Raw genomic sequence first — 21415 nt, forward strand, 5'->3', positions numbered from 1 at the left:
CGCGTTCGGAGAGCCACTGATGTGGCTAAACAGTGGAAACCCCCCACAAGTGACCCGATTTTGGAAACTAGACCCCTTACGGAACTTATCTAGATTAGGGTTGAGCAAAACGGATCGGACAAATTGAAAAATCGCCGACTTTCGGCAAAGTCGGGTTTCGTGAAACCCGACCCGGTCCTAGTGTGGGATCGCACATGAGGTCGGCAATCAGCGCGCCAAAGTCGCATTTCGTATGACATTTTCAGCACGATTTTTCACCCATTGAAGGAAGACGCAGAGTGTGGGCAGCGTGATGACATAGGTCTTGGTCCCCATCATCTTAGAAAAGAGCATGACAGTGATTGGCTTGCTTTCTATGGCGTCACAGGGGCTATAAATAGGCGTGCACGCTGACCGCCATCTTACTTCTGCCAATCGTAGCATAGGGAGAGGTTGCTGCAGCTTTATCAGAAGAAGGGATATAGTTAGGGAGGGAAGATTAAGCCCCAAAACTGCTTGTGCTGTAGTGATTTTCACTGTCCAACACCAGCTTTTCTTTGCAGGGACAGTGGAGTTTATATTTTTGTGCATCAGCTCTGTAGCTTATTAGGCTGCCTTATAAGGCTCCCTGATAGCTGCATTGCTGTTTGTACGCCGCTGTGCAAACCAACTGCTTTTTAAAAAGCAAAAATCCTGTTGCTCCTTTCTGCACAGTTATCTTGTTTAATTGTCCACACTTTTGTGTGCAGCAGTCCTTTTTATTGCTGCCATACTTTTCCTGAGATCATTGTAGGGAGATTGAAATTGTACTACAGTCCTTGTATTTTTTGATATATCTTCCAGCCACATTCTGCCACTTACATTGTGTAGTGTTATACACTGTGCCTGAGTTTTGTTGCAGTCTCCCCCCAAATAAAAGGGAGATTTAAATTGGCGCTAAGTGGATCTACGTCAGTTCTGTTAGTTTGTCGTATATCTTCCAGCCACGTTCTGCCACTTACATTGTGTAGTGTAATACACTGGGCCTGAGTTTTGTTGCAGTCTCCCCTCCCAAAAGGGAGTTTTAAATTGGCACTAAGTGGATCTACATCAGTTCTGTTAGTTTGTCGTATATCAGCCAGCCACATTCTGCCACTTACATTGTGTAGTGTATACACTGGGACTGAGTTTTGTTGCAGTCTCCCCCCCCAAAAAAAGGGAGATCTAAATTCTCAACAAGTTTATATACACCTTATACCTTGTTTTACAGTACCATATAACGGTTGTTATTTTTGTTCGATTTTTCCTAAAATGAGGAAGTCTGGTGGTAGAGGCCGTGGGCGGTCGTTGCCAGCTGGTACTGATGGTGTTGGTGGTGGTGGTGCATCTGGTGGACGTGGGAAAAGCAAAATAGCACCACAGGCTCGAGGTGTTGAGCCAACGTCATCGTCTGGCTACACAAGGCCTCGAAGGCTCCCTTATCTGGGAGTAGGAAAACAGCTGTTAAAGCAGGAGCAGCAGGAAAAAGATTTGGCTTTCCTTGCTGACTCAGCCTCTAGCTCTTTCGCCTCCTCTTCAGAAGGTTCGAAATATAAGCAGCGAGTCTTCAATGGATGCTCCCGGTCAGGAACAAGTCACTTCCTTGTGTCCTTCACCCAAACCAAAAGTGAAGGATGCGGCAGGTGACACTACAGTTTACTCCATGGAGCTCTTTACACATACCGTGCCTGGGTTACAGAGGTAATATGTTACCTATTACAAGATGAATCGGACATGGAGTACACAGATGCACAGCCACAGCTAGATTATTATGCTTTTCCATTGACTCAGATCACTACATTGCCCTCGCAGTGTACTAAGCCAGAATCTGACCCTGCATAGACTATAGTGCCTTGTGACGAATGCTATAGCACCTTACACGGTGACACAGAGGAAGGTGCAAGTGACATTGAAGAGGAGGTGATAGATGACCCAGTTGTTGACCCAGATTGGCAGCCATTGGGGGAAGAGGGTGCCGCTGCCAGTAGCTCGGAAGCGGAGGAGGATGATTCGCAGCAGCGATCTACATCGCAACAGCTTTCATCTGGCAGGCCCGTATCTGGCCAAAAATGTTTGTCAAAACCAAAAACAGTTTTAGGACAGCGTGGCCATCCTGTGAAAGTACAGTGTGCAATGCCTGAAAAGGTATTCCATAGTAGGAAGAGTGCAGTGTGGGAATTTTTTAACGAAGATCCGAATGATCAGTGCAAAGTTATCTGTAAGAAGTGCTCAAAGACCTTTAGCAGAGGGAAGAATCTACTAAATTTAAATACAACGTGCATGTGTAGACATTTAACCAGCATGCACTTGCAAACCTGTACTAACTACCAAACGTCCCGTACCGTTGGTGCACCTGCTCAGAATGAAGGTAGTCAGCAACGCTACATTGCTTCCTTCACTGTAAGCCCACTGGTTAGGACACCACCAGCAGCAAATGTGGAGGTATCATCGCAAGGCCAAAGCAGTCAGGGAATCACAAGGTTCTTGGTAGGAAACACTGTAGGTAGGCCAACATCAAGAATACCACCACCAAACCTCTCTCAATCTGCCATGTCCAACACCACCCCCGCTAGTTCCACCATATGCAGCTCTCTTGTCCAGCTCACCCTACAAGAGATTCTCGTTAGGAAAAGAAAGTACTCATCCTGTCATCTGCGTACACAGGGTTTGAACGCCCACATTGCTAGACTAATCTCGCTAAAGATGATGCCCTACCGGTTGGTTGAAAGCAAAGCTTTCAAAGCACTGATGGCCTACGCAGTACCATGCTATGACCTACCCAGTCGACACTTCTTTGCAAGAAAAGCCATCCCAGCCCTCCACCAGCATGTCAAAGACCACATTGTCCATGCACTGAGGCAATCAGTCAGTAGAAAGGTGCACCTCACAACAGATGCATGGACCAGTAGGCATGGCCAGGGATATTACGTGTCCATCATGGCGCACTGGGTTAATGTGGTGGATGCAGGTTCCACAGGGGACAGCCATAGTAGGACAGTTCTGCCTAGCCCATGGTCTAGGAAAAAGTTTGCTGTAGGTGTTCGCCACCCTCCTCCTCCAGAAGTGAAAGCTCGTCCATAGAGCGCTGTCGCACGACCACTTTATCCGCAGCTGCCAGTGTTGCACACGAGGTGTCCCATTATTGAACAGCTAGTGGTAAGCGTCAGCAGGCTGTGCTACAAATGAAGTGTTTGGGCGACAACAGACACACCGCGGAAGTTCTGTCCGAGTTCTTGCAGCAAGAAACGCAGTCATGGCTGGGCAGTGTACATCTTGAGGCAGGCAAGGTAGTCAGTGATAACGGAAGGAATTTTATGGCTGCCATAGCCCTTTCAGAACTGAAACACATACCTTGCCTAGCTCACACCTTGAACCTGGTGGTGCAGTGCTTCCAGAAAAATTATCCGGAGTTACCAGCCCTGCTCCTGAAGGTGCGAAGACTTTGCTCGCACATCCGCCAGTCGCCCGTACACTCCTGCCGTATGCTGAACCATCAGCGATCGCTGAATCTTCCCCAGCACCGCCTAATAATCGACATTGCAACAAGGTGGAACTCCACACTGCACATGCTTCAGAGGCTGTGCGAACAGAGACGTGCTGTCATTTATTTGTGGGAGAATAAACATACACGGGCAGCCAGTTGGATGGCAGACATGGACTTGTCTGGTGTGCAGTGGTCGAAGCTCCAAGACCTCTGTCAAGTCCTTCAGTGTTTTGAGGAATGCACATGGCTGGTAAGTGCAGATGATGCCATCATAAGCATGAGCATCCCACTAATGCATCTGCTTATGCAAAATTTGATGCACATCAAGGATCAGGCGTCTGCAGCCGAGGAGGAGGCAAGCCTTGATGACAGTCAGCCATTGTCTGCTCAGGGAACACTCCTGGACGAAGTGGCAGACGAAGAGGAGGAGGAGGAGGATGATGGGGATGAATATTTATGGGAGGAGGATGCTTCTCAGGGGGCAATAGAAACTGGTGGTGTTGCAAGGTCAGGTACAGGGTTTTTGTGGGCCACAAGTGATGTTGATTTGCAAGAAAGTGCTCCTCAACCCAGCACAAGCAGTGAATTGACACCTGGAACATTGGCCCACATGGCTGAGTATGCCTTGCGTATCCTAAAAAGGGACCCCCATGTTATCAAAATGATGACCGATGACGATTACTGGTTGGCCTGCCTCCAGGATCCACGATACAAAGGAAAATTACAAAATATCATGCCACATGAGAACCTTGAGCAAATATTGGCTACCAAACAAGCAACTCTTGTAGACCGTTTGGTTCAGGCATTCCCAGCACACAGCGGCGGTGATTGTTCTCACACGAGCTGTAGGGGGCAACATGACAGAGGTGTTAGAGGTGCACAAATCTGAAGTGGTGTTGGACAGAGGGGTTTTATGACCAGGTTGTGGAGTGATTTCGCAATGACCGCAGACACGACAGGTACTGCTGCATTGATTCAAAGTGACAGGAGACAGCATTTGTCCAGTATGGTTACGAACTATTTTTCCTCCCTTATCGATGTTCTCCCTCACAGGTCGTTCCCCTTTGAGGACTGGGCATCTAAAATAGACACCTGGCCTGAATTGGCAGAATATGCATTACAGGAGCTCGCTTGCCCAGCTGCTAGTGTGCTATCAGAAAGAGTCTTCAGTGCTGATGGTTCAATACTGACCGAAAAAAGGACACGTCTTGCTACCAGAAATGTTGATGATCTAACCTTCATTAAAATGAACCAATCTTGGATTTCAAATTATTTTGGCCCACCTTCCCCTGCTGACACGTAGCTTTCATGAAAAATGTCTTGCTTTTGGCCTCCACTTACTGACTCCTCCAATTCCTCCATTTGCAGCTGCTGAATGTCCATCATAGACCATTTTTATACCTCCCTAAATGGGCTGACTCCCCCCACAGGGCCGTGGTCACCTCTTGGCGCAAGCACCTGTGCCAGTGCTGTTTGCCTGGACAGGTGGGTGTGCCCAATCTTGGGAGATGGCACTGGCATAGTGTCCCACATAGTACAATGAAGTGTATCTGATGGTGGTGGTGCACAACCAACGTCAGACAAACCGTCGTAATATGAGGGGCCCTGTGCCAGTACCGCCGCCCACGAAAGAGTGTTCCCCCATCTCGAACAGTGCTCTACCACTTGCAAAACTTACCTCTCCCTGCTCCACCACTGTGTAGTCTGTGCTGTTAACTCCTTCAATGGCACTGCCAATACAAATTTGTTGAAATGATAGATGATAGTAAAAATATACAGATGCCCTGGCCTCCATTTAGACCAGTTAATACTTTGTGCCAGCTACCACTGTCTGCTACTCAGAAGAGGAGCCCACCCCTGTACCTAGCTATGCCACCAGTTTATTTATGAACAATTTTTTGGCAGACATTTAGCCCACTTTATTATTTTGGCCTACTAACTGTGTCAGCCACTTATTACAGTTGTCCTCCACTGAACAAAACATTGCTATCTGTGTACTCCTCTTACCAATTTTGAACTGCATTTAGCCTAGTTACTTATTTGGGCCTAGTAACTGTGTCAGCCTCTCATTACAGTTGTCCTCCTCCTCTGAACAAAGCTATGCCACCTGTGTACTCGTCTTACCAATTTTGAACTGCATTTAGCCTATTTAATTATTTGGGCCTAGTAACTGTGTCAGCCTCTCATTACAGTTGTACTCTGCTGAGCAAAGCTATGCTGCCTTTGTACTCCTCTTACCAATTTTGAACTGCATTTAGCCTACTTACTTATTTGGGCCTAGTAACTTTGTCAGCATCTCATTACAGTTGTCCTCCTCCGCTGAACAAAGCTATGCCGCCTGTGTACTCCTCTTACCAATTTTGAACTGCATTTAGCCTACTTTTTTATTTTAGGCCTACTCAGTCTGTCTGAGCCACTTATTACCGTTGTCCTCCACTGAACAAAGTATTGCTATCTGTGTACTCCTCTTACCAACTTGGAACTGCATTTAGCCTACTTACTTATTTGGGCCTAGTAACTGTGTCAGCCTCTCATTACAGTTGTCCTCCTCTGCTGAACAAAGCTATGCCGCCTGTGAACTCCTCTTACCAATTTTGAACAGCATTTAGCCTACTTACTTATTTGGGCTTAGTAACTGTGTCAGCCTCTCATTACAGTTGTCCTCCTCCGCTGAACAAAGCTATGCCGCCTGTGTACTCCTCTTACCAATTTTGAACTGCATTTAGCCTCCTTTTTTATTTTAAGCCTACTCAGTCTGTGTGAGCCACTTATTACAGTTGTCGTCCACTGAACAAAGCATTGCTACCTGTGTACTCCTCTTACCGATTTTGAACTGTATTTAGCCTACTTAATTTTTTGGGCCTAGTACCTGTGTCAGCCTCTCATTACAGTTGTCTTCCTCTGCTAAACAAAGCTATGCCGCCTGTGTACTCCTCTTACCAATTTTTAACTGCATTTAGCCTTCTTTTTTATTTTAGGCCTACTCAGTCTGTCTGAGCCACTTATTACAGTTGTCCTGCACTGAACAAAGCAATGCCACCCGTGTACTCCTCTTACCAATTTTGAACTGCATTTAGCCTACTTACTTATTTGGGCCTAGTAACTGTGTCAGCCTCTCATTACAGTTGTCCTCCTCTGCTGAAAAAAGCTATGCAGCCTGTGTACTCCTCTTAAGAATTTTAAACTGCATTTAGCCTACTTTTTTATTTTAGGCCTACTAAGTTTATGTAAGCCTTTCATTACAGTTGTCCTCCTCCGCTGAACAAAGCTATGCCACCTGTGTACTCCTCTTACCAATTTAGAACTGCATTTAGCCTGCTTGCTTATTTGGGCCTAGTAAATGTGTCAGCCACTTATTACAGTTGTCCTCCTCTGCTGAACAAAGCTATGCCGCCTGTGTACTCCTCTTACTAATTTTGAACTGCATTTAGCCTACTTTTTAATTTTAGGCCTACTCAGTCTGTCTGAGCCACTTATTACCGTTGTCCTCCACTGAACAAAGCATTGCTACCTGTGTACTCCTCTTACCAACTTTGAACTGCATTTAGCCTACTTACTTATTTGGGCCTAGTAACTGTGTCAGCCTCTCATTACAGTTGTCCTCCTCTGCTGAACAAAGCTATGCCGCCTGTGTACTCCTCTTACCAATTTTGAACTGCATTTAGCCTCCTTTTTTATTTTAGGCCTACTCAGTCTTTCTTAGCCACTTATTACAGTTGTCCTCCACTGAACAAAGCATTGCTACCTGTGTACTCCTCTTACCAATTTTGAACTGCATTTAGCCTACTTACTTATTTGGGCCTAGTAACTGCGTCAGCCTCTCATTACAGTTGTCCTCCTCCACTGAACAAAGCTATGCCGCCTGTGTACTCCTCTAACCAATTTTGAACTGCATTTAGCCTCCTTTTTTATTTTAGACCTACTCAGTCTGTCTGAGCCACTTATGACAGTTGTCGTCCACTGAACAAAGCATTGCTACCTGTGTACTCCTCTTACCAATTTTGAACTGCATTTAGCCTACTTACTTATTTGGGCCTAGTATTTGTGTCAGCCTCTCATTACAGTTGTCCTCCTCTGCTGAACAAAGCTTTGCCACCTGTGTACTCCTCTTACCAATTTTGAACTGCATTTAGCCTACTTACTTATTTGGGCCTAGTAACTGTGTCAGCCTCTCATTACAGTTGTCCTCCTCCGCTGAACAAAGCTATGCCACCTGTGTACTCCTCTTACCAATTTTGAACTGCATTTAGCCTCCTTTTTTATTTTAAGCCTACTCAGTCTGTCTGAGCCACTTATTACAGTTGTCGTCCACTGAACAAAGCATTGCTACCTGTGTACTCCTCTTATCGATTTTGAACTGTATTTAGCCTACTTACTTATTTGGGCCTAGTACCTGTGTCAGCCTCTCATTACAGTTGTCTTCCTCTGCTGAACAAAGCTATGCCGCCTGTGTTCTCCTCTTACCAATTTTGAACTGCATTTAGCCTACTTACTTATTTGGGCCTAGTAACTGTGTCAGCCTCTTATTACAGTTGTCCTCCGCTGAACAAAGCTATGCCGCCTGTGTACTCCTCTTACCAATTTTTAACTGCATTTAGCCTCCTTTTTTATTTTAGGCCTACTCAGTCTGTCTGAGCCACTTATTACAGTTGTCCTGCACTGAACAAAGCAATGCAATTCCACCGTGTACTCCTCTTACCAATTTTGAACTGCATTTAGCCTGCTTACTTATTTGGGCCTAGTAACTGTGTCAGCCTCTCATTACAGTTGTCCTCCTCTGCTGAAAAAAGCTATGCCGCCTGTGTACTCCTCTTACGAATTTTGAACTGCATTTAGCCTACTTTTTTATTTTAGGCCTACTAAGTTTATGTAAGCCTTTCATTACAGTTGTCCTCCTCCGCTGAACAAAGCTATGCCACCTGTGTACTCCTCTTACCAATTTAGAACTGCATTTAGCCTGCTTACTTATTTGGGCCTAGTAACTGTGTCAGCCTCTTATTACAGTTGTCCTCCTCTGCTGAACAAAGCTATGCCACCTGTGTACTCCTCTTACCAATTTTCAAATGCATTTAGCCTACTTACTTATTTGGGCTTAGTAACTGTGTCAGCCTCTCATTTCAGTTGTCCTCCTCCGCTGAACAAAGCTATGCCGCCTGTGTACTCCTCTTACTAATTTTGAACTGCATTTAGCCTACTTTTTAATTTTAGGCCTACTCAGTCTGTCTGAGCCACTTATTACCGTTGTCCTCCACTGAACAAAGCATTGCTACCTGTGTACTCCTCTTACCAACTTTGAACTGCATTTAGCCTACTTACTTATTTGGGCCTAGTAACTGTGTCAGCCTCTCATTACAGTTGTCCTCCTCTGCTGAACAAAGCTATGCCGCCTGTGTACTCCTCTTACCAATTTTGAACTGCATTTAGCCTCCTTTTTTATTTTAGGCCTACTCAGTCTGTCTTAGCCACTTATTACAGTTGTCCTCCACTGAACAAAGCATTGCTACCTGTGTACTCCTCTTACCAATTTTGAACTGCATTTAGCCTACTTACTTATTTGGGCCTAGTAACTGTGTCAGCCTCTCTTTACAGTTGTCCTCCTCCACTGAACAAAGCTATGCCGCCTGTGTACTCCTCTTACCAATTTTGAACTGCATTTAGCCTCCTTTTTTATTTTAGACCTACTCAGTCTGTCTGAGCCACTTATGACAGTTGTCGTCCACTGAACAAAGCATTGCTACCTTTGTACTCCTCTTACCAATTTTGAACTGCATTTAGCCTACTTACTTATTTGGGCCTAGTATTTGTGTCAGCCTCTCTTTACAGTTGTCCTCCTCTGCTGAACAAAGCTTTGCCACCTGTGTACTCCTCTTACCAATTTTGAACTGCATTTAGCCTACTTACTTATTTGGGCCTAGTAACTGTGTCAGCCTCTCATTACAGTTGTCCTCCTCCGCTGAACAAAGCTATGCCACCTGTGTACTCCTCTTACCAATTTTGAACTGCATTTAGCCTCCTTTTTTATTTTAAGCCTACTCAGTCTGTCTGAGCCACTTATTACAGTTGTCGTCCACTGAACAAAGCATTGCTACCTGTGTACTCCTCTTATCGATTTTGAACTGTATTTAGCCTACTTACTTATTTGGGCCTAGTACCTGTGTCAGCCTCTCATTACAGTTGTCTTCCTCTGCTGAACAAAGCTATGCCGCCTGTGTTCTCCTCTTACCAATTTTGAACTGCATTTAGCCTACTTACTTATTTGGGCCTAGTAACTGTGTCAGCCTCTCATTACAGTTGTCCTCCGCTGAACAAAGCTATGCCGCCTGTGTACTCCTCTTACCAATTTTGAACTGCATTTAGCCTCCTTTTTTATTTTAGGCCTACTCAGTCTGTCTGAGCCACTTATTACAGTTGTCCTGCACTGAACAAAGCAATGCAATTCCACCGTGTACTCCTCTTACCAATTTTGAACTGCATTTAGCCTACTTACTTATTTGGGCCTAGTAACTGTGTCAGCCTCTCATTACAGTTGTCCTCCTCTGCTGAAAAAAGCTATGCCGCCTGTGTACTCCTCTTACGAATTTTGAACTGCATTTAGCCTACTTTTTTATTTTAGGCCTACTAAGTTTATGTAAGCCTTTCATTACAGTTGTCCTCCTCCGCTGAACAAAGCTATGCTACCTGTGTACTCCTCTTACCAATTTAGAACTGCATTTAGCCTGCTTACTTATTTGGGCCTAGTAACTGTGTCAGCCTCTTATTACAGTTGTCCTCCTCTGCTGAACAAAGCTATGCCACCTGTGTACTCCTCTTACCAATTTTCAAATGCATTTAGCCTACTTACTTATTTGGGCTTAGTAACTGTGTCAGCCTCTCATTTCAGTTGTCCTCCTCCGCTGAACAAAGCTATGCCGCCTGTGTACTCCTCTTACCAATTTTGATCTGTATTTAGCCTACTTTTTTATTTTAGGCCTACTCAGTCTGTCTGAGCCACTTATTACAGTTGTCCTCTACTGAACAAAGCAATGCCAACTGTGGACTCCTCTTACCAATTTAGAACTGCATTTAGCCTGCTTACTTATTTGGGCCTAGTAACTGTGCCAGCCTCTCATTACAGTTGTCCTCCTCCGCTGAACAAAGCTATGCCACCTGTGTACTCCTCTTTCCAATTTTCAAATGCATTTAGCCTACTTACTTATTTGGGCTTAGTAACTGTGTCAGCCTCTCATTACAGTTGTCCTCCTCCGCTGAACAAAGCTATGCCGCCTGTGTACTCCTCTTACCAATTTTCAAATGCATTTAGCCTATTTACTTATTTGGGCTTAGTAGCTCTGTCAGCCTCTCATTACAGTTGTCCTCCTCCGCTGAACAAAGCTATGCCGCCTGTGTACTCCTCTTACCAATTTTGATCTGCATTTAGCCTACTTTTTATTTTAGGCCTACTCAGTCTGGTTGAGCCACTTATTACAGTTGTCCTTCACTGAACAAAGCAATGCCAACTGTGGACTCCTCTTACCAATTTTGAACTGTATTTAGCCCACTTACTTATTTGGGCCTAGTAACTGTGTCAGCCTCTCATTACAGTTGTCCTCCGCTGAACAAAGCAATGCCACCTGTTTAGTTCTGTTACCAATTTTGAACTGCTTTTAGCCTACTTTTTCATTTTGGGCCTATATCTGTGTTTCCTCTTCATCCTGCGCATTGTCCAGCCACTGCTACATGAGTCTGCTGATACATTGACCCAGACCACTACATTCCCCTTGCACTCTAAACAGCCAGAATCTGACCCTGATGAAAGTCAGGTTCCCCTTCCCGCATACTATACCACCTTACACGGGGACAAAGAGGAAGGTGCAGATGAAAGTGCAGGTTCCTTCATCAGGCGAGGGGGCATACTCATTGGCACTGGCACAGGGCCCCTCATAGTACGCAAAAGTGTCTCTGGCAGTGGGAGGCGCCGCCCGCCGTCAAACACACCGCCATACTATGAGGGGCCCTGTGCCAGTGCCAACTAGGGCCCCCCCCTGCTTGCTCAGGATCACAGCACTTGCAAAGTTGAAATACCTACCTCTCCCTGCTCCAGCGCCGTGATGTATTCCACGTTTCCTGGGCCCACGAAAATCTTGAGCCAGCCCCAACCCCCCCACAACTTTAGCCAAATGAGCCCCTGTTTTCAATGCCTAACTGTTATTATAAAGTACATTAAGATTGACAAGCTTAAGAAATAAGAATTTATGTTTTTTTTTTAAAATGGGCATTGTAGGTATTTTCCTGTCCTCCACTCACTGTCGACTTTGATTCCCCATTGACTTGCATTGGGTTTTGTGTTTCGGTTGGCCCCCGACTTTTCGCAATAATCGGCCGATTTCACCGAACCCGACTTTTGAGAAAGTCGGGTTTCGCGAAACCCGACTCTATCCTAAAAAAAGAAAAAGTCGCTCAACTCTAATCTAGATGTGTGGTGAGCACTTTAACCCCTTCCCGACCCATGACGCCACGTAGGCGTCATGAAAGTCGGTGCCATTCCGACCCATGACGCCTATGTGGCGTCATGGCGGGAATGCTTCCCTGCGGGTCCGGTGACCGGGGTCATTCAAATGTCACCATACCCGCAGGTGCAGGGGGACCTGTACTTCACCCCAGGGGGGGTGGCTTTGCCCCCCCGGGTCTACGATCACCGCTGCTGACCTTTTTTTAACCCCCTCCAGCTCTGATTGGAGCTAGCGTCCATGTGACGTTAGCACTCCAATCAGAGCTGGAGGGGCGGAGAAAAACAGCGTCTGCCTCGCTCCTCAGCTTCATCCCATCCGTGGAAGCTGAGGAGCGAGGTGCCCGACTGCTCACCTGCCCCCCCAGACTCCGCGATCGCCGCCGCAGCCGCCGCACACATCTTCAGAGCGCCGCCGCCGTATCCCCCACTGCCACCGCCGCCTCCCCCACTGCTAACGCCAGTACCACCGCTGCTGCTGAGGACAGGTACCTCCCCTCTCCTGTCCTCCACTCCCCCCAACCTCCGCTCCCTCCCCCCTGCCCCCCCGATCATCCCCCAGCCCCCCTTTATCACCAGCTCCTGCTCTATTTTCTTTTCTCCTATCGCCCCCTGCATCTGTTAGCCCCTCCTCCCCTGGTGATCATCCTCCTCAGTGATCACCACTAATCACCCCCTGCCCCCCCCCCTGATCACCCCCTACCCCCCCCGATCACCCCCTGCCCCCCCCTGTCCACCTGATCACCCCCTGCCCCCCTTTATCACCTGCTGCTGCTCTACTTTCTTTTCTCCTATCGCCCCCTGCATCTGTTAGCCCCTCCTCCCCTGGTGATCACCCTCCTCAGTGATAACCACTAATCACCCCCTGCCCCCCCCTGATCACCCCCTACCCCCCCGATCACCCACTGCCCCCCCTGTCCACCTGATCACCCCCTTCCCCCCTTTATCACCTGCTGCTGCTGCTGTGTTTTCTCTCCTACTGCCCCCTGCGTCTGTCAGCCCCTCCTCCCCTGGTGATCACCCTCTTCAGTGATCTTCAGCTAATCACCCCCTGCCCCCCCTGATCACCCCCTACCCCCCCTGATCACCCCCTGCCCCCCCACTGTCCACCTGATCACCCCTCTGCCCCCCTTCATCACCCGCTGCTGCTGCTGTGTTTTCTTCTCTCCTACCGCGTTTGCGTCTGTCAGCCCCTCCCCTGGTGATCACCCTCTTCAGTGATCACCGCTAATCACCCCCTGCCCCCCCTGATCACCCCCTGCCCCCCCCCCGTCCACCTGATCACCCCTCTGCCCCCCTTTATCACCTGCTGCTGCTGCTGCGTTTTCTTCTCTGCTACCGCCCTTGTGTCTGTCAGCCCCTCCTGCCCTGGTGATCACCCTCTTCAGTGATCACCGCTAATCACCCCCTGGCCCCCCTGATCACCCACTGATCACCCCCTGCCCCCCTGATCACCCCCTGCCCCCCTGATCACCTGCTGCTGCCAGCTTCATCTCCATCTGACGCTGCATCTCCTCAGCCCCCTCCTGTCCCCCCGCACCTGACAGCCCCCCGCGCCTGACAGCCCCCCGCGCCTGACAGCCCCCACGCGCCTGACAGCCCCCACACGCGTCTGACAGCTCCCCGCACCTGATAGCCTCCTCCTGCAGAAGAGTTGCACCAAACACTCGCACATACACACGCACACGCAACACTATAATAAAGTTTAGATTTTTTTTTACACACGCACACGCACCACACACACAATGTCCCGCTCATCCCAGTCATCCCAGTCACAAAGGCTGTACTCAGTTGAGGAGGCATATTCCTTTCTTGCCTCCGAAGCTGATAGTGAGGGAGAGGACCCCACTTTTCTGTACTCCTCCCACTCTTCCTCCCCTAGTGACACCGACTCGCCACCCCCAAGATGTCGCAGGCCGAGAAATCGTCCGGAGCCCAGGGGAGGGGAGCCGGAGCCCAGGGGAGGAGAGTCGGAGCCAAGTGTAAGTGACCCCCAACCTAGTGCTAGTGACGCCCAACCTAGCACTAGTGCCCCCGTCTGGACCCCCGTCCCTGAAAACTTTGCTCCACGGATTCCTGATTTCATTCCCCAATCAGGAATCCAATTTGAGACTGCCAACCTCCGGGAGATAGACTTTTTCAAAGTCTTTTTCTCGGAGTCAATCGTCAGTCTCATGGTGGAGCAAACAAATTTGTATGCCCTGCAATTTTTTGCCCAAAACCCAAGTTCATCATTTACTACTTGGAAGCCCGTTGACTCCGTAGAAATGATGAAATATTGGGGACTGGTCCTTCACATGGGAATTGTGAAGAAACCAGAACTTCGCCAATACTGGAGTACTGATATTTTATATCAAACTCCAGTATTTGGCATGGTTATGAATCGCAAACGTTTTGAGGCGATTCATAAATTTCTCCACTTTAGGGACAATACGGACATCCTTCCTCGCGATGACCCGAATTTTGATAGATTGTTCAAAATTCGGCTGGTCATCGAACACTTCAGCAACAAGTTTGCTGAAGTGTACATTCCCCAAAGGGAAATTTGTGTGGATGAATCCCTCATCCACTTCAAAGGGAGGCTTCAGTTCCGTCAGTACCTGCCAAGCAAAAGGGCGAGGTACGGGATAAAACTCTACAAGATCTGTGAGAGTACCTCAGGGTACACTCTCAGCTTTAGAGTTTATCAAGGAAAGGACAGCAGTATCCAGCCCCCAGATTGTCCACCTGCTCTGGGGGTGAGTGGGAAAATAGTGTGGGATTTGGTTCACCCACTGCTTGATAAAGGTTACCATCTGTACGTTGATAACTTTTATACAAGCATCCCACTCTTTCAGTCCCTCTCTGCCAGAGCTACCGTTGCTTGCGGTACTGTGCGCAGAAACAAGAGGGGTCTCCCTTTGTCACTAATTGAGCAGGTTCTCCCAAAGGGTGAGAGCCGGGCCCAATGTAGTGGCAACATGCTTGCGGTCAAGTTCAAAGACAAAAGGGACGTCTTTTTCTTGACAACAATCCATGGTCCCGGCACCACGGCCAGCACTGTTCGAGGTACCCCAGCACAGGTCCACAAACCGGACTGTGCCCTGGGGTACAACAAACACATGGGGGGAGTTGATCTTTCTGATCAAGTCCTCCAGCCCTATAGTGCCATGCGTAAAACGAAGGTGTGGTATAAAAAACTGGCTGTGCACATCGTACAAATGGCACTGTATAACGCATACGTGCTATCACGATGTGCAGGCCAGACCAACAACACCTTCCTTCAGTTCCAGGAGGCGGTGATAAAGGCCCTGATGTTTGGAGACGAGGAAGGAGCGGGCCCCAGCACTGCTGGAACTCAAGGTTCCCGTATGGTACCGGTGCAACATTTTCCCTGTGAGGGGAGAGCAAAAAAAAGGTGCCGGGTGTGCTATAAAAGGGGGATAAGAAGGGAAACTCGTTTCCAATGTGAAACGTGTCCCGACAAACCTGGACTGTGTTTGAATGAATGCTTCAGAATTCATCACACGTCCGTGGACTAGCCACATCCTGATATTCCACTACAGAACTCACCCACACCAGGCTGATATACACAACACCACACACACACACTAACCTGACGTACACTACACCACACCCCAACCTGACATACACTACACCACACACACCAACCTGACGTAGTGTGTCAGATTGGTGTGTGTGGCGTAGTGTACATCAGGTTGGTGTGTGGTGTGGTATAGTGTACGTCAGGTTGGTGTGTGTGTGTGGTGTACAGTACACCACACACACCTACCTGACGTACACTACACCACACCCCAACCTGACATACAATACACCACACACACCAACCTGACGTAGTGTGTCAGATTGGTGTGTGTGGCGTAGTGTACATCAGGTTGGTGTGTGGTGTGGTATAGTGTACGTCAGGTTGGTGTGTGTGTGTGGTGTACAGTACACCACACACACCTACCTGACGTACACTACACCACACCCCAACCTGACATACACTACACCACACACACCAACCTGACGTAGTGTGTCAGATTGGTGTGTGTGGCGTTGTGTACATCAGGTTGGTGTGTGGTGTGGTATAGTGTACGTCAGGTTGGTGTGTGTGTGTGTGTGGTGTACAGTACACCACACACACCTACCTGATGTACACTACACCACACCCCAACCTGACATACACTACACCACACACACCAACCTGACGTAGTGTGTCAGATTGGTGTGTGTGGCGTTATGTACATCAGGTTGGTGTGTGGTGTGGTATAGTGTACGTCAGGTTGGTGTATGTGTGTGTGTGGTGTACACTACACCACACACACCTACCTGACGTACACTACACCACACCCCAACCTAACAAACACTACACAACCCAACCTGACGTAGTGTCAGGGTGTGTATGGCGTAGTGTACGTCAGTTTGGTGTGGTGTGGTATAGTGTACGTCAGGTGTGTGTGTGTGTGTGTGTGGTGAATACTACACCACACACACACCAACCTGACATACACTACATACCTTCCATACACAACATAGTGTCCGCTAACGATTGGAGCTAATTTTTCATTCAAAAAGTGAAATGGCGCTCCTTCCCTTCCGAGCCTTGCCGTGCGCCTAAACAGTGGTTTACGCCTACATGTGAGGTATCGGTGTACTCAGGAGATATTGCCCAACAAATTTTAGCATCCATTTTATCCTGATGCCCATGTGAAAATGAAACAAATTGAGGCTAAAATAAAATTTTTGTGAAAAAAAAGTACTTTTTAATTTTTATGGATCAATTTGTGAAGCACCTGGGGGTTCAAAGTGCTCAATATGCATCTAGATAAGTTCCTTGGGTGGTCTAGTTTCCAAAATGGGGTCATATGTGGGGGAGCTCCAATGTTTAGGCACACGGCGGCTCTCCAAACGTGACATGGTGTCCGCTAAAGATTGGAGCTATTTTTTCATTCAAAAAGTCAAATGGCGCTCCTTCTCTTCCGAGCCTTGCCGTGCGCCTAAACAGTGGTTTACGCCTACATCTGAGGTATCGGTGTACTCAGGAGATATTGCCCAACAAATTTTAGCATCCATTTTACCCTGATGCCCATGTGAAAATGAAAAAAATTGAGGCTAAAATAAAATTTTTGTGAAAAAAAAGTACTTTTTCATTTTTATGGATCAATTTGTGAAGCACCTGGGGGTTCAAAGTGCTCAATATGCATCTAGATAAGTTCCTTGGGTGGTCTAGTTTCCAAAATGGGGTCATATGTGAGGGAGCTCCAATGTTTAGGCACACGGCGGCTCTCCAAACGTGACATGGTGTCCGCTAAAGATTGGAGCTATTTTTTCATTCAAAAAGTCAAATGGCGCTCCTTCCCTTCCGAGCCTTGCCGTGCGCCTAAACAGTGGTTTACGCCTACATGTGAGGTATCGGTGTACTCAGGAGATATTGCCCAACAAATTTTAGCATCCATTTTATCCTGATGCCCATGTGAAAATGAAAAAAATTGAGGCTAAAATAAAATTTTTGTGAAAAAAAAGTACTTTTTCATTTTTATGGATCAATTTGTGAAGCACCTGGGGGTTCAAAGTGCTCAATATGCATCTAGATAAGTTCCTTGGGTGGTCTAGTTTCCTAAATGGGGTCATATGTGGGGGAGCTCCAATGTTTAGGCACACGGCGGCTCTCCAAACGTGACATGGTGTCCGCTAAAGATTGGAGCTATTTTTTCATTCAAAAAGTCAAATGGCGCTCCTTCCCTTCCGAGCCTTGCCGTGCACCTAAACAGTGGTTTACGCCTACATGTGAGGTATCGGTGTACTCAGGAGATATTGCCCAACAAATTTTAGCATCCATTTTACCCTGATGCCCATGTGAAAATGAAAAAAATTGAGACTAAAATAAAATTTTTGTGAAAAAAAAGTACTTTTTCATTTTTATGGATCAATTTGTGAAGCACCTGGGGGTTCAAAGTGCTCACTAGTCATCTAGATAAGTTCCTTGGGGCGTCTAGTTTCCAAAATGGGGTCACTTGTGGGGGAGCTCAAATTTTTAGGCACACGGGGGCTCTCCAAATGTGACATGGTGTCCGCTAAAGAGTGCAGCCAATTTTTCATTCAAAAAGTCAAATGGCGCTCCTTCCCTTTCAAGCCCTGCCGTGCGCCCAAACAGTGGTTTACCCCCACATATGAGGTATCAGCGTACTCAGGACAAATTGGACAACAACTTTCGTGGTTCAGTTTCTCCTTTTACCATTGGGAAAATAAAAAAATTGTTGCTGAAAATCATTTTTGTGACTAAAAAGTTAAATGTTCATTTTTTCCTCCCATGTTGCTTCTGCTGCTGTGAAGCACCTGAAGGGTTAATAAACTTCTTGAATGTGGTTTTGAGTACCTTGAGGGGTGCAGTTTTTAGAATGGTGTCACTTTTGGGTATTTTCAGCCATATAGACCCCTCAAACTGACTTCAAATGTGAGGTGGTCCCTAAAAAAAATGGTTTTGTAAATTTCGTTGTAAAAATGAGAAATCGCTGGTCAAATTTTAACCCTTATAACTTCCTAGCAAAAAAAAAAATTGTTTCCAAAATTGTGCTGATGTAAAGTAGACATGTGGGAAATGTTATTTATTAACTATTTTGTGTCACATATCTCTCTGGTTTAACAGAATAAAAATTCAAAATTTGAAAATTGCGAAATTTTCAAAATTTTCACCAAATTTCCAATTTTTTCACACATAAACGCAAAAATTATCGACCTAAATTTACCACTAACTTGAAGCCCAATATGTCACGAGAAAACAATCTCAGAATCGCTAGGATCCGTTGAAGCGTTCCCGAGTTATTACCTCATAAAGGGACACTGGTCAGAATTGCAAAAAATGGCAAGGTCTTTAAGGTCAAAATAGGCTGGGTCATGAAGGGGTTAAACCCCCAAGTGCTTCACAGAAGTTTATAACGTAGAGCCATGAAAATAAAAAACTGCATTTGTTTACACAAAAATGAATATTTTCACCAACAAATTCTTATTTTCACAAGGGTAACAGGAGAAATTAGACCACAAAAGTTGTTGTGCAATTTCTCCTGAGTACATTGATACCCTATATGTGGGGTAAACCACGGTTTGGCCGCACCGCAGAGCTTGGAAGAGAAGGAGTGCCGTTTTACTTTTTCAATGTAGAATTGGCTGAATTGAGATCGGACGCCATGTCGCGTTTGGAGAGCCCCTGATGTGCCTAAACAGTAGAAACCCCCACAAGTGACCCCATTTTGGAAACTAGACCCCTTACAGAACTTATCTAGATATGAGGTGAGCACTTTAAACCCCCAAGTGCTTCACAGAAATTTATAAAGAAGAGCCGTGAAAATAAAAAATCTTTTTTTTCCCTCAAAAATTATTTTTTAGCCTGCAATTTTTTATTTTCTCAAGGGTAACAGGAGACATTGGACCCCAAAATCTGTTGACCAGTTTGTCCTGAGTATGCTGATACCCCATATGTGGGGGGGCACTGTTTGGGCACCCATCGGGGCTCGGAAAGGAAGGAGAGCCGCTTGGAATGCAGACTTTGATGGGATGGTGTGTGGGCGTCATGTTGCATTTGCAGAGCTCCTAATGTAGCTAAACAGTAGAAACCCACCACAAGTGACCCATTTTGGAAACTAGACACCCAAAAGAGCTTATCTAGATGTGTGGTGAGCACTATGAACCCCCAACTGCTTCACAGAAGTTTATAATGTAGAACCATGAAAATAAAAAAAATCATGTTTTTTTTCCACAAAAATGATCTTTTCACCCCAAAATTTTTACTTTCACAAGGGTAACAGGAGAAATTGGACCCAAAAATGTATTGTGCAATTTATGCTGAGTAGGCTGATACCCCATATGTGGGGGGACCACTGTTTGGGCGCAAGGCAGAGCTCGGAAGAGAAGGAGCACCGTTTTGGAATGCAGACTTTGATAGAAAGGTCTGTGGGCGTTATGGTGAATTTGCAGAGCCCCTGATGTACCTAAACAGTAGAAACCCCCCACAAGTGACCCCATTTTGCAAAGTAGACCCCCCAAGGAACTTATCTAGATGTGAGGTGAGAACTTTGAATGCCCAAGTGCTTTACAGAAGTTTATAATGCAGAGACGTGAAAATAAAAAATACAGTTAGGGCCAGAAATATTTGGACAGTGACACAATTTTCGCGAGTTGGGCTCTGCATGCCACCACATTGGATTTGAAATGAAACCTCTACAACAGAATTCAAGTGCAGATTGTAACGTTTAATTTGAAGGGTTGAACAAAAATATCTGATAGAAAATGTAGGAATTGTACACATTTCTTTACAAACACTCCAAATTTTACGAGGTCAAAAGTAATTGGACAAATAAACATAACCCAAACAAAATATTTTTATTTTCAATATTTTGTTGCAAATCCTTTGGAGGCAATCACTGCCTTAAGTCTGGAACCAATGGACATCACCAAACGCTGGGTTTCCTCCGTCTTAATGCTTTGCCAGGCCTTTACAGCCACAGCCTTCAGGTCTTGCTTGTTTGTGGGTCTTTCCGTCTTAAGTCTGGATTTGAGCAAGTGAAATGCATGCTCAATTGGGTTTAGATCTGGAGATTGACTTGGCCATTGCAGAATGTTCCACTTTTTGGCACTCATGAACTCCTGGGTAGCTTTGGCTGTATGCTTGGGGTCATTGTCCATCTGTACTATGAAGCGCCATCCAATCAACTTTGCAGCATTTGGCTGAATCTGGGCTGAAAGTATATCCTGGTACACTTCAGAATTCATCCGGCTACTCTTGTCTGCTCATATGTCATCAATAAACACAAGTGACCCAGTGCCATTGAAAGCCATGCATGCCCATGCCATCACGTTGCCTCCACCATGTTTTACAGAGGATGTGGTGTGCCTTGGATCATGTGCCGTTCCCTTTCTTCTCCAAACTTTTTTCTTCCCATCATTCTGGTACAGGTTGATCTTTGTCTCATCTGTCCATAGAATACTTTTCCAGAACTGAGATGGCTTCTTGAGGTGTTTTTCTGCACATTTAACTCTGGCCTGTCTATTTTTGGTATTGATGAATGGTTTGCATCTAGATGTGAACCCTTTGTATTTACTGTCATGGAGTTTTCTCTTTACTGTTGACTTAGAGACAGATACACCTATTTCACTGAGAGTGTTCTGGACTTCAGTTGATGTTGTGAACGGGTTCTTCTTCACCAAATTAAGTATGCGGCGATCATCCACCACTGTTGTCATCCGTGGACGCCCAGGCCTTTTTGAGTTCCCAAGCTCACCAGTCAATTCCTTTTTTCTCAGAATGTACCCAACTGTTGATTTTGCTACTCCAAGCATGTCTGCTATCTCTCTGATGGATTTTTTCTTTTTTTTCAGCCTCAGGATGTTCTGCTTCACCTCAATTGAGAGTTCCTTTGACCGCATGTTGTCTGCTCACAGCAACAGCTTCCAAATGCAAAACCACACACCTG

The sequence above is a fragment of the Ranitomeya imitator genome, chromosome 1, assembly GCF_032444005.1.
Source record: "Ranitomeya imitator isolate aRanImi1 chromosome 1, aRanImi1.pri, whole genome shotgun sequence".
NCBI lineage: Eukaryota > Metazoa > Chordata > Amphibia > Anura > Dendrobatidae > Ranitomeya > Ranitomeya imitator.